Below are 10,777 nucleotides of genomic sequence, written 5' to 3' on the forward strand. Positions count from 1 at the left end.
CAAAAAAGGCAACAAGTATCATTTTCCCCTCATTAGCTACGTGCATAGAGGTTTATTTGGCACGTAATTTAGCGTTAGGAACATGTATTGGGAGGAGAGATAAGAAAAACAAGGTTGTGCAATCAAAAATAATAGGTGAAGATCTTTGAATTATTAGTAACATTATAAAAGCATCACTATGCAGAACTGTCTTTTCACGCAAAACTTCTTAGAGAGCATTCTTCGTCAAAATTAACATATATGCCAAGATATGTGACAGAAAAAAAATGTTTATGTAGGAAATTGTACGCTTTTACATGGCGAATCTCATTCATCCTCGGTGCAATTGATGGCCTGCTGTGACGTAGCTCTTACTAAGAACCTGATATACTTGATTGGTGGTTTCTATCAAAATCCACTTATTATTCCATTGGATAGACATTTAACTACAATATTTATTCACATTCAAAATAATATAGCCGCAAGCCAACTGAAACAATAGTCAACCATGCCTGAAAGTGATAGCAAATAACGAATAATATGAACACATAGAAAATGTAAATCTAGCCGCGCAAATGCGCGGGACACGCCACTAGTTACAAACTATAAAAAGAGCCCAGTTGCGAGTCAAGGTTGGACTTGCATTTGTGGCAACTACACGAACAAAAAATGCCCCACCTCCCTTGCGAGCCAAAAAAGCCACCACTTGAGAGTCAACGATGGACATGCAACTAGGGCAATTACAACTACAAAAAAAAAATCCCCAGTTGTGAGTCAAAAATGGACTTGCATCTGAGACAAAACTATTAGACCCCCATTTGCAAAGTGGAGGGTGGACTCACAACTGGGAGGGAACAAACTACAACTACAAAAGCCCTAGTTGTGAATCGATGGTTGACTTGCAACTGGGCAACGACAACTACAAAAACCTTAGTTCTCGGGTGAGGGTTGACTTGCAGCTGAGATGACTGCAACTATGAAAGCCCAAGTTGTGAGTCGAGGTGGACTTTGATACGTCTCCAACGTATCTATAATTTTTGTTTGTTCCATGCTGTTATATTATCAATCTTGAATGTTTTATAATCATTTTACAATAATTTTATATCATTTTTTGGTACTAACCTATTGACATAGTGCCAAGTGTCAGTTGCTGTATTTTGCATGTTTTTTACATCACAGAAAATCAATATCAAACGGAGTCCAAACGCAACGAAACTTTACGGAGATTTTTTTGGACCAGAAGACACCTAATGGGCCCTGGCTGCGCCTGGGGGGAGGGGGTGCTCCGAGGAGAGCATAACCCACCAGGGCACGCCAGGAGGCCCAGGCGCGGCTTGGTGGGTTGTGCCCACCTCGGGTGCCCCCCCGGACCGCCTCTTTGCTCTATAAATACCCCAATATTCCAGAAACCCTAGGGGAGTCAACGAAAATCAATTCCAGCCACCGCAGAGTCCAGAACCACCAGATCCAATCTAGACACCATCTCGGATGGGGTTCACCACCTCCATTGGGTGCCTCTCCGATGATGCGTGAGTAGTTCTTTGTAGACCTTTGGGTCCGTAGTTAGTAGCTAGATGGCTTCCTCTCTCTCATTGAATTCTCAATACAATGGTCTCTTGAAGATCCATATGATGTAACTCTTTTTGCGGTGTGTTTGTTGGGATCGATGAACTTTGAGTTTATGATCATATCTATCTTTTTATATCCATGAAAGTATTTGAGTTTCTTTGATCTCTTTTATGCATGATTGCTTATAGCCTCGTATTTCTTCTCCGATATGTGGGTTTTGTTTGGCCAACTTGATCTATTTATCTTGCAATGGGAAGGGTGAAGGAAATATGCCCTAGAGGCAATAATAAAGTTGTTATTTATATTTCCTTATATCATGATAAATGTTTATTATTCATGCTAGAATTGTATTAACTGGAAACTTAGTACATGTGTGAATACATAGACAAACAAAGTGCACTAGTATGCCTCTACTTGACTAGCTCGTTGATCAAAGATGGTTAAGTTTCCTAGCCATAGACATGAGTTGTCATTTGATGAACGGGATCACATCATTAGAGAATGATGTGATTGACTTGAACCATCCGTTAGCTTAGCACTGTGATCGTTTAGTTTATTGCTATCGCTTTCTTCATAACTTATACATGTTCCTATGACTATGAGATTATGCAACCCCCGAATACCGGAGGAACACTTAGTGTGCTATCAAACGTCACAACATAAGTGGGTGATTATAAAGATGCTCTACAAGTGTCTCCGATGGTGTTTGTTGAGTTGGCATAGATCAAGATTAGGATTTGTCACTCCGATTGTCGGAGAGGTATCTCTGGGCCCTCTCGGTAATGCACATCACTATAAGCCTTGCAAGCAATGTGACTAATGTGTTAGTTACGGGATGATGCATTACGGAACGAGTAGAGACTTGCCGGTAACGAGATTGAACTAGGTATGATGATATCGACGATCGAATCTCGGGCAAGTAACATACCGATGACAAAGGGAACAACGTATGTTGTTATGTGACCGATAAAGATCTTCGTAGAATATGTAGGAACCAATTTGAGCATCCAGGTTCCTCTATTGGTTATTGACCGGAAGTGAGTCTCGGTCATGTCTACATAGTTCTCGAACCCGTAGGGTCCGCACGCTTAACGTTCGATGACGATCGGTATTATGAGTTTATGTGTTTTGATGTACCAAAGGTAGTTCGGAGTCCCGTATGTGATCACGGACATTACGAGGAGTCTCGAAATGGTCGAGACATGAAGATTGATATATTGGAAGGTTATGTTTGGACACCGGAATGGTTTCGGATGAGTTCGGGCATTTACCGGAGTACCGGGGGGTTACCGGAACCCCCCGGGGGCCTAATGGGCCTACATGGGCTTTAGTGGAAGAGAGAGGAGGCGGCCAAGAGGTGGGGCACCCCCCCAAGCCCAATCCGAATTGGGAGGGGGGCTGATGTCTACTACACAACCTTCTTCTTGTAGACGTTGTTGGGCCTCCAAGTGCAGAGGTTTGTAGGACAGTAGCAAATTTACCTCAAGTGGATGACCTAAGGTTTATCAATCCGTTGGAGGCGTAGGATGAAGATGGTCTCTCTCAAGCAACCCTGCAACCAAATAACAAAGAGTCTCTTGTGTCCCCAACACACCCAATACAATGGTAAATTGTATAGGTGCACTAGTTCGGCGAAGAGATGGTGATACAAGTGCAATATGGATGGTAGATATAGGTTTTTGTAATTTGAAAATATTAAAATAGCAAGGTAACAAGCGATAAAAGTGAGCGTAAACGGTATTGCAATGCTAGGAAACAAGGCCTAGGGTTCATACTTTCACTAGTGCAAGTTCTCTCAACAATAATAACATAATTGGATCATATAACTATCCCTCAACATGCAACAAAGAGTCACTCCAAAGTCACTAATAGCGGAGAACAAACGAAGAGATTATTGTAGGGTACGAAACCACCTCAAAGTTATCCTTTCTGATCGATCTATTCAAGAGTCCGTAGTAAAATAACACGAAGCTATTCTTTCCGTTCGATCTATCATAGAGTTCGTACTAGAATAACACCTTAAGATACAAATCAACCAAAACCCTAATGTCACCTAGATACTCCAATGTCACCTCAAGTATCCGTGGGTATGATTATACGATATGCATCACACAATCTCAGATTCATCTATTCAACCAACACAAAGAACTTCAAAGAGTGCCCCAAAGTTTCCACCGGAGAGTCAAGACGAAAATGTGTGCCAAACCCTATGCATAAGTTCACAATGTTACGGAACTCACAAGTTGATCACCAAAACATACATCAAGTAGATCACGTGATATCCCATTGTCACCACAGATAAGCACATGCAAGACATACGTCAAGTGTTCTCAAATCCTTAAAGACTCAATCAGATAAGATAACTTCAAAGGGAAAACTCAATCCATTACAAGAGAGTAGAGGGGGAGAAACATCATAAGATCCAACTATAATAGCAAAGCTCGCGATACATCAAGATCGTGCCAAATCAAGAACACGAGAGAGAGAGAGATCAAACACATAGCTACTGGTACATACCCTCAGCCCTGAGGGTAAACTACTCCCTCCTTGTCATGGAGAGCGCCGGGATGATGAAGATGGCCACCGGTGAGGGATCCCCCTCCGGCAGGGTGCCGGAACAGGGTCCCGATTTGTTTTTGGTGGCTACAGAGGCTTGCGGCGATGGAACTCCCGATCTATTTGTTGGAAATATGCCCTAGAGGCAATAATAAATGGTTATTATTATATTTCTTTGTTCATGATAATCGTCTATTATTCATGCTATAATTGTATTGTCCGGAAATCGTAATACATGTGTGAATGCATAGACCACAACGTGTCCCTAGTAAGCCTCTAGTTGACTAGCTCGTTGATCAACAGATAGTCATGGTTTCCTGACTATGGACATTGGATGTCATTGATAACGGGATCACATCATTAGGAGAATGATGTGATGGACAAGACCCAATCCTAAGCATAGCATAAAAGATCGTGTAGTTTCGTTTGCTAGAGCTTTTCCAATGTCAAGTATCTTTTCCTTAGACCATGAGATCGTGCAACTCCCGGATACCGTAGGAGTGCTTTGGGTGTGCCAAACGTCACAACGTAACTGGGTGACTATAAAGGTGCACTACGGGTATCTCCAAAAGTGTCTGTTGGGTTGGCACGGATCGAGACTGGGATTTGTCACTCCGTGTGACGGAGAGGTATCTCTGGGCCCACTCGGTAATGCATCATCATAATGAGCTCAATGTGACTAAGGCGTTAGTCACGGGATCATGCATTGCGGTACGAGTAAAGAGACTTGCCGGTAACAAGATTGAACAAGGTATTGGGATACCGACGATCGAATCTCGGGCAAGTAACATACCGATTGACAAAGGGAATTGCATACGGGATTGATTGAATCCTCGACACCGTGGTTCATCTGATGAGATCATCGTGGAACATGTGGGAGCCAACATGGGTATCCAGATCCCGCTGTTGGTTATTGACCAGAGAGGCGTCTCGGTCATGTCTGCATGTCTCCCGAACCCGTAGGGTCTACACACTTAAGGTTCGGTGACGCTAGGGTTGTAGAGATATATGTATGCGGAAACCCGAAAGTTGTTCGGAGTCCCGGATGAGATCCCGGACGTCACGAGAGGTTCCGGAATGGTCCGGAGGTGAAGAATTATATATAGGAAGTCAAGTTTCGGCCATCGGGAAAGTTTCGGGGGTTACCGGTATTGTACCGGGACCACCGGAAGGGTCCCGGGGGTCCACCGGGTGGGGCCACCTATCCCGGAGGGCCCCGTGGGCTGAAAGTGGAAGGGAACCATCCCTTAGTGGGCTGGGGCGCCCCCCTTGGGCCTCCCCCCATGCGCCTAGGGTTGGGAACCCTAGGGGGGAGCTTCCCCCTTGCCTTGGGGGGCAAGGCAACCCTTCCCCCCCTTTGGCCGCCGCCCCCCTTGGAGATCCCATCTCCCTGGGCCGGCGCCCCCCCAGGGGACCTATATAAAGGGGGGGGGGGAGGGAGGGCAGCAACCTACAGCCTTGGGCGCCTCCCTCCTCCCCTGCAACACCTCTCTCTCTCTCTCGCAGAAGCTCGGCGAAGCCCTGCCGGAGAATCGCTACATCCACCACCACGCCGTCGTGCTGCTGGATCTCCATCAACCTCTCCTCCCCCCTTGCTGGATCAAGAAGGAGGAGACGTCGCTGCACCGTACGTGTGTTGAATGCGGAGGTGCCGTCCGTTCGGCACTCGGTCATTGGTGATTTGGATCACGACGAGTACGACTCCGTCATCCACGTTCATTGGAACGCTTCTGCTCGCGATCTACAAGGGTATGTAGATGCACTCCTTTCCCCTCGTTGCTAGTAGACTCCATAGATGCATCTTGGTGAGCGTAGGAAATTTTTAAAATTATGCTACGATTCCCAACAGTGGTATCAGAGCCAGGCCTATGCGTAGTTACTATGCACGAGTAGAACACAAAGCAGTTGTGGGCGTTGAGTTTGCCAATTCTTCTTGCCGCTACTAGTCTTTTCTTGTTTCGGCGGCATTGTAGGATGAAGCGGCCCGGACCGACCTTACACGTACGCTTACGTGAGACAGGTACCACCGATTGACATGTACTAGTTGCATAAGGTGGCTAGCGGGTGTCTGTCTCTCCTACTTTAGTCGGCACGGATTCGATGAAAAGGGTCCTTATGAAGGGTAAATAGAAATTGGCAAATAACGTTGTGGTCATACGTAGGTAAGAAAACGTTCTTGCTAGAAACCTACAAACCACGTAAAAACTTGCAACAACAATTAGAGGACGTCTAACTTGTTTTTGCAGCAAGTGCTATGTGATGTGATATGGCCAGAAGATGTGATGAATGATATATGTGATGTATGAGATTGATCATATTCTTGTAATAGGAATCACGACTTGCATGTCGATGAGTATGACAACCGGCAGGAGCCATAGGAGTTGTCTTTATTATTTTGCATGACCTGCGTGTCATTGAATAACGCCATGTAAATTACTTTACTTTGTTGCTAAACGCGTTAGCCATAGAAGTAGAAGTAATCGTTGGCGTGACGACTTCATGAAGACACAATGATGGAGATCATGATGATGGAGATCATGGTGTCATGCCGGTGACGAAGATGATCATGGTGCCCCGAAGATGGAGATCAAAGGAGCATAATGATATTGGCCATATCATGTCACTATTTGATTGCATGTGATGTTTATCATGTTTTTGCATCTTATTTGCTTAGAACGACGGTAGCAAGTAGGATGATCCCTTATAATAATTTCAAGAAAGTGTTCACCCTAACTGTGCACCGTTGCGAAGGTTCGTTGTTTCGAAGCACCACGTGATGATCGGGTGTGATAGATTCTAACGTTCGAATACAACGGGTGTTGACGAGCCTAGCATGTACAGACATGGCCTCGGAACACACGCAATACACTTAGGTTGACTTGACGAGCCTAGCATGTACAGACATGGCCTCGGAACACGGAGGACCGAAAGGTCGAGCATGAGTCGTATAGAAGATACGATCAACATGGAGATGTTCACCGATCTTGACTAGTCCGTCTCACGTGATGATCGGACACGGCCTAGTTAAACTCGGATCATGTTTCACTTAGATGACTAGAGGGATGTCTATCTGAGTGGGAGTTCATTAAATAATTTGATTAGATGAACTTAATTATCATGAACTTGGTCTAAAATCTTTACACTATGTATTGTAGATCAAATGGCCAACGTTGTCCTCAATTTCAACGCGTTCCTAGAGAAAACCAAGCTGAAAGATGATGGCAGCAACTATACGGACTGGGTTCGGAACCTGAGGCTCATCCTCATAGTAGCCAAGAAAGATTATGTCTTAGAAGCACCGCTAGGTGAAGCACCAATCCCAGAGAACCAAGACGTTATGAACGCTTGGCAGCAGCGTGCTGATGATTACTCCCTCGTTCAGTGCGGCATGCTTTACAGCTTAGAACCGGGTCTCCAAAAGCGTTTTGAGAAACATGGAGCATATGAGATGTTCGAGGAGCTGAAATTGGTTTTCCAAGCTCATGCCCGGGTCGAGAGATATGAAGTCTCCGACAAGTTCTTCAGCTGTAAAATGGAGGAGAATAGTTCTGTTAGTGAGCACATACTCAGAATGTCTGGGTTGCACAACCGCTTGACTCAGCTGGGAGTTAATCTCCCGGATGACGCGGTCATTGACAGAATCCTCCAGTCGCTTCCACCAAGCTACAAGAGCTTTGTGATGAACTACAATATGCAGGGGATGGAAAAGACCATTCCCGAGGTATATTCAATGCTGAAATCAGCGGAAGGGGAGATCAGAAAAGAACATCAAGTGTTGATGGTGAATAAAACCACTAAGTTCAAGAAGGGCAAGGGTAAGAAGAACTTCAAAAAGGACGGCAAGGGAGTTGCCGCGCCCGGTAAACCAGTTACTGGGAAGAAGTCAATAATGGACCAAGCCTGAAACTGAGTGCTTTTATTGCAAGGGAAGTGGTCACTGGAAGCGGAACTGCCCCAAATACTTAGCGGACAAGAAGGCCGGCAACACCAAAGGTATATGTGATATACATGTAATTGATGTGTACCTTACCAGTACTCGTAGTAGCTCCTGGGTATTTGATACCGGTGCGGTTGCTCATATTTGTAACTCAAAACAGGAACTACGGAATAAACGGAGACTGGCGAAGGACGAGGTGACGATGCGCGTCGGGAATGGTTCCAAGGTCGATGTGATCGCCGTCGGCACGCTACCTCTGCATCTACCTACGGGATTAGTTTTAAACCTCAATAATTGTTATTTAGTGCCAGCTTTGAGCATGAACATTGTATCTGGATCTCGTTTAATTCGAGATGGCTACTCATTTAAATCCGAGAATAATGGTTGTTCTATTTATTTGAGAGATATGTTTTATGGTCATGCCCCGCTGGTCAATGGTTTATTTTTGATGAATCTCGAACGTGATGTTACACATGTTCATAGTGTGAATACCAAAAGATGTAAAGTTGATAACGATAGTCCCACATACTTGTGGCACTGCCGCCTTGGTCACATTGGTGTCAAGCGCATGAAGAAGCTCCATGCAGATGGACTTTTGGAGTCTCTTGATTACGAATCATTTGACACGTGCGAACCATGCCTCATGGGTAAGATGACCAAGACTCCGTTCTCCGGAACAATGGAGCGAGCAACCAACTTATTGGAAATCATACATACCGATGTGTGCGGTCCAATGAGTGTTGAGGCTCGCGGAGGATATCGTTATGTTCTCACTCTCACTAATGATTTAAGTAGATATGGGTATGTCTACCTAATGCACAAGTCTGAAACCTTTGAAAAGTTCAAGGAATTTCATAGTGAAGTTGAGAATCAACGTGACAGGAAAATAAAATTCTTACGATCAGATCGTGGTGGAGAATATTTAAGTCACGAGTTTGGTGCACACTTAAGGAAATGTGGAATAGTTTCACAACTCACGCCGCCTGGAACACCTCAGAGAAATGGTGTGCCCGAACGTCGTAATCACACTTTATTGGATATGGTGCGATCTATGATGTCTCTTACCGATTTACCGCTCTCATTTTGGGGTTATGCTTTAGAGACTGCCGCATTCACTTTAAATAGGGCTCCGTCTAAATCCGTTGAGACGACACCGTATGAATTATGGTTTGGGAAGAAACCTAAGCTGTCGTTTCTAAAAGTTTGGGGATGCGATGCTTATGTCAAGAAACTTCAACCTGAAAAGCTCGAACCCAAGTCGGAAAAATGCGTCTTCATAGGATACCCTAAGGAAACTATTGGGTATACCTTCTACCTCAGATCCGAGGGCAAGATCTTCGTTGCCAAGAACGGGTCCTTTCTAGAGAAGGAGTTTCTCTCGAAAGAATTGAGTGGGAGGAAAGTGGAACTTGATGAGGTGATAGTCACCCCTTCCGAACCGGAAAGTAGCGCAGCGCGGGAAAATGTTCCTATGGTGCCTACACCGACTGGGGAGGAAGTTAATGATGATGATCATGAAGCTTCGGATCAAGTTACTGAACTTCGTAGGTCCACAAGGACACGTTCCGCACCAGAGTGGTACGGCAACCCTGTCCTGGAAATCATGTTGTTAGACAACGGTGACCTTCGAACTATGAAGAAGCGACGGCGGGCCCGGATTCCGACAAATGGCTAGAAGCCATGAAATCCGAGATAGAATCCATGTATGAAAACAAAGTATGGACTTTGACTGACTTACCCGATGAGCGGCGAGCCATAGAAAACAAATGGATCTTTAAGAAGAAGACGGACGCAGATGGTAATATGACCATCTACAAAGCTCGACTTGTCGCTAAGGGTTATCGACAAGTTCAAGGGGTTGACTACGATGAGACTTTCTCACCCGTAGCAAAGCTGAAGTCCGTCCGAATCATGTTAGCAATTGCCGCATACTATGATTATGAGATATGGCAGATGGACGTCAAAACGACATTCCTTAACGGCTTCCTTAAGGAAGAGTTGTATATGATGCAGCCGGAAGGTTTTGTCGATCCTAAGAATTCTAACAAAGTATGCAAGCTCCAGCGCTCAATCTATGGGCTGGTGCAAGCATCTCGGAGTTGGAACATTCGCTTTGATGAGATGATCAAAGCGTTTGGGTTTACACAGACTTATGGAGAAGCCTGTGTTTACAAGAAAGTGAGTGGGAGCTCTGTAGCATTTCTCATATTATATGTGGATGACATACTATTGATGGGAAATGATATAGAATTCTTGGAAAGTATAAAGGCCTATTTGAATAAGTGTTTTTCAATGAAGGACCTTGGAGAAGCTGCTTATATATTAGGCATCAAGATCTATAGAGATAGATCAAGACGCCTCATTGGTCTTTCACAGAGTACATACCTTGACAAGATATTGAAGAACTTCAATATGGATCAGTCCAAGAAGGGGTTCTTGCCTGTATTGCAAGGTGTGCAATTGAGCACGGCTCAATGCCCGACCACGACAGAAGATAGAGAAAAGATGAGTGTCATCCCCTATGCCTCGGCCATAGGGTCTATTATGTATGCCATGCTGTGTACCAGACCTGATGTAAACCTTGCCGTAAGTTTGGTAGGAAGGTACCAAAGTAATCCCGGCATGGAACACTGGACATCGGTCAAGAATATCCTGAAGTACCTGAAAAGGACTAAGGATATGTTTCTCGTTTATGGAGGTGACGAAGAGCTCGTCGTAAAGGGTTACGTCGACGCT

This window comes from Aegilops tauschii, chromosome 7 (genome assembly GCF_002575655.3).
Source record: "Aegilops tauschii subsp. strangulata cultivar AL8/78 chromosome 7, Aet v6.0, whole genome shotgun sequence".
In the NCBI taxonomy this organism is placed as follows: Eukaryota; Viridiplantae; Streptophyta; class Magnoliopsida; order Poales; family Poaceae; genus Aegilops; species Aegilops tauschii.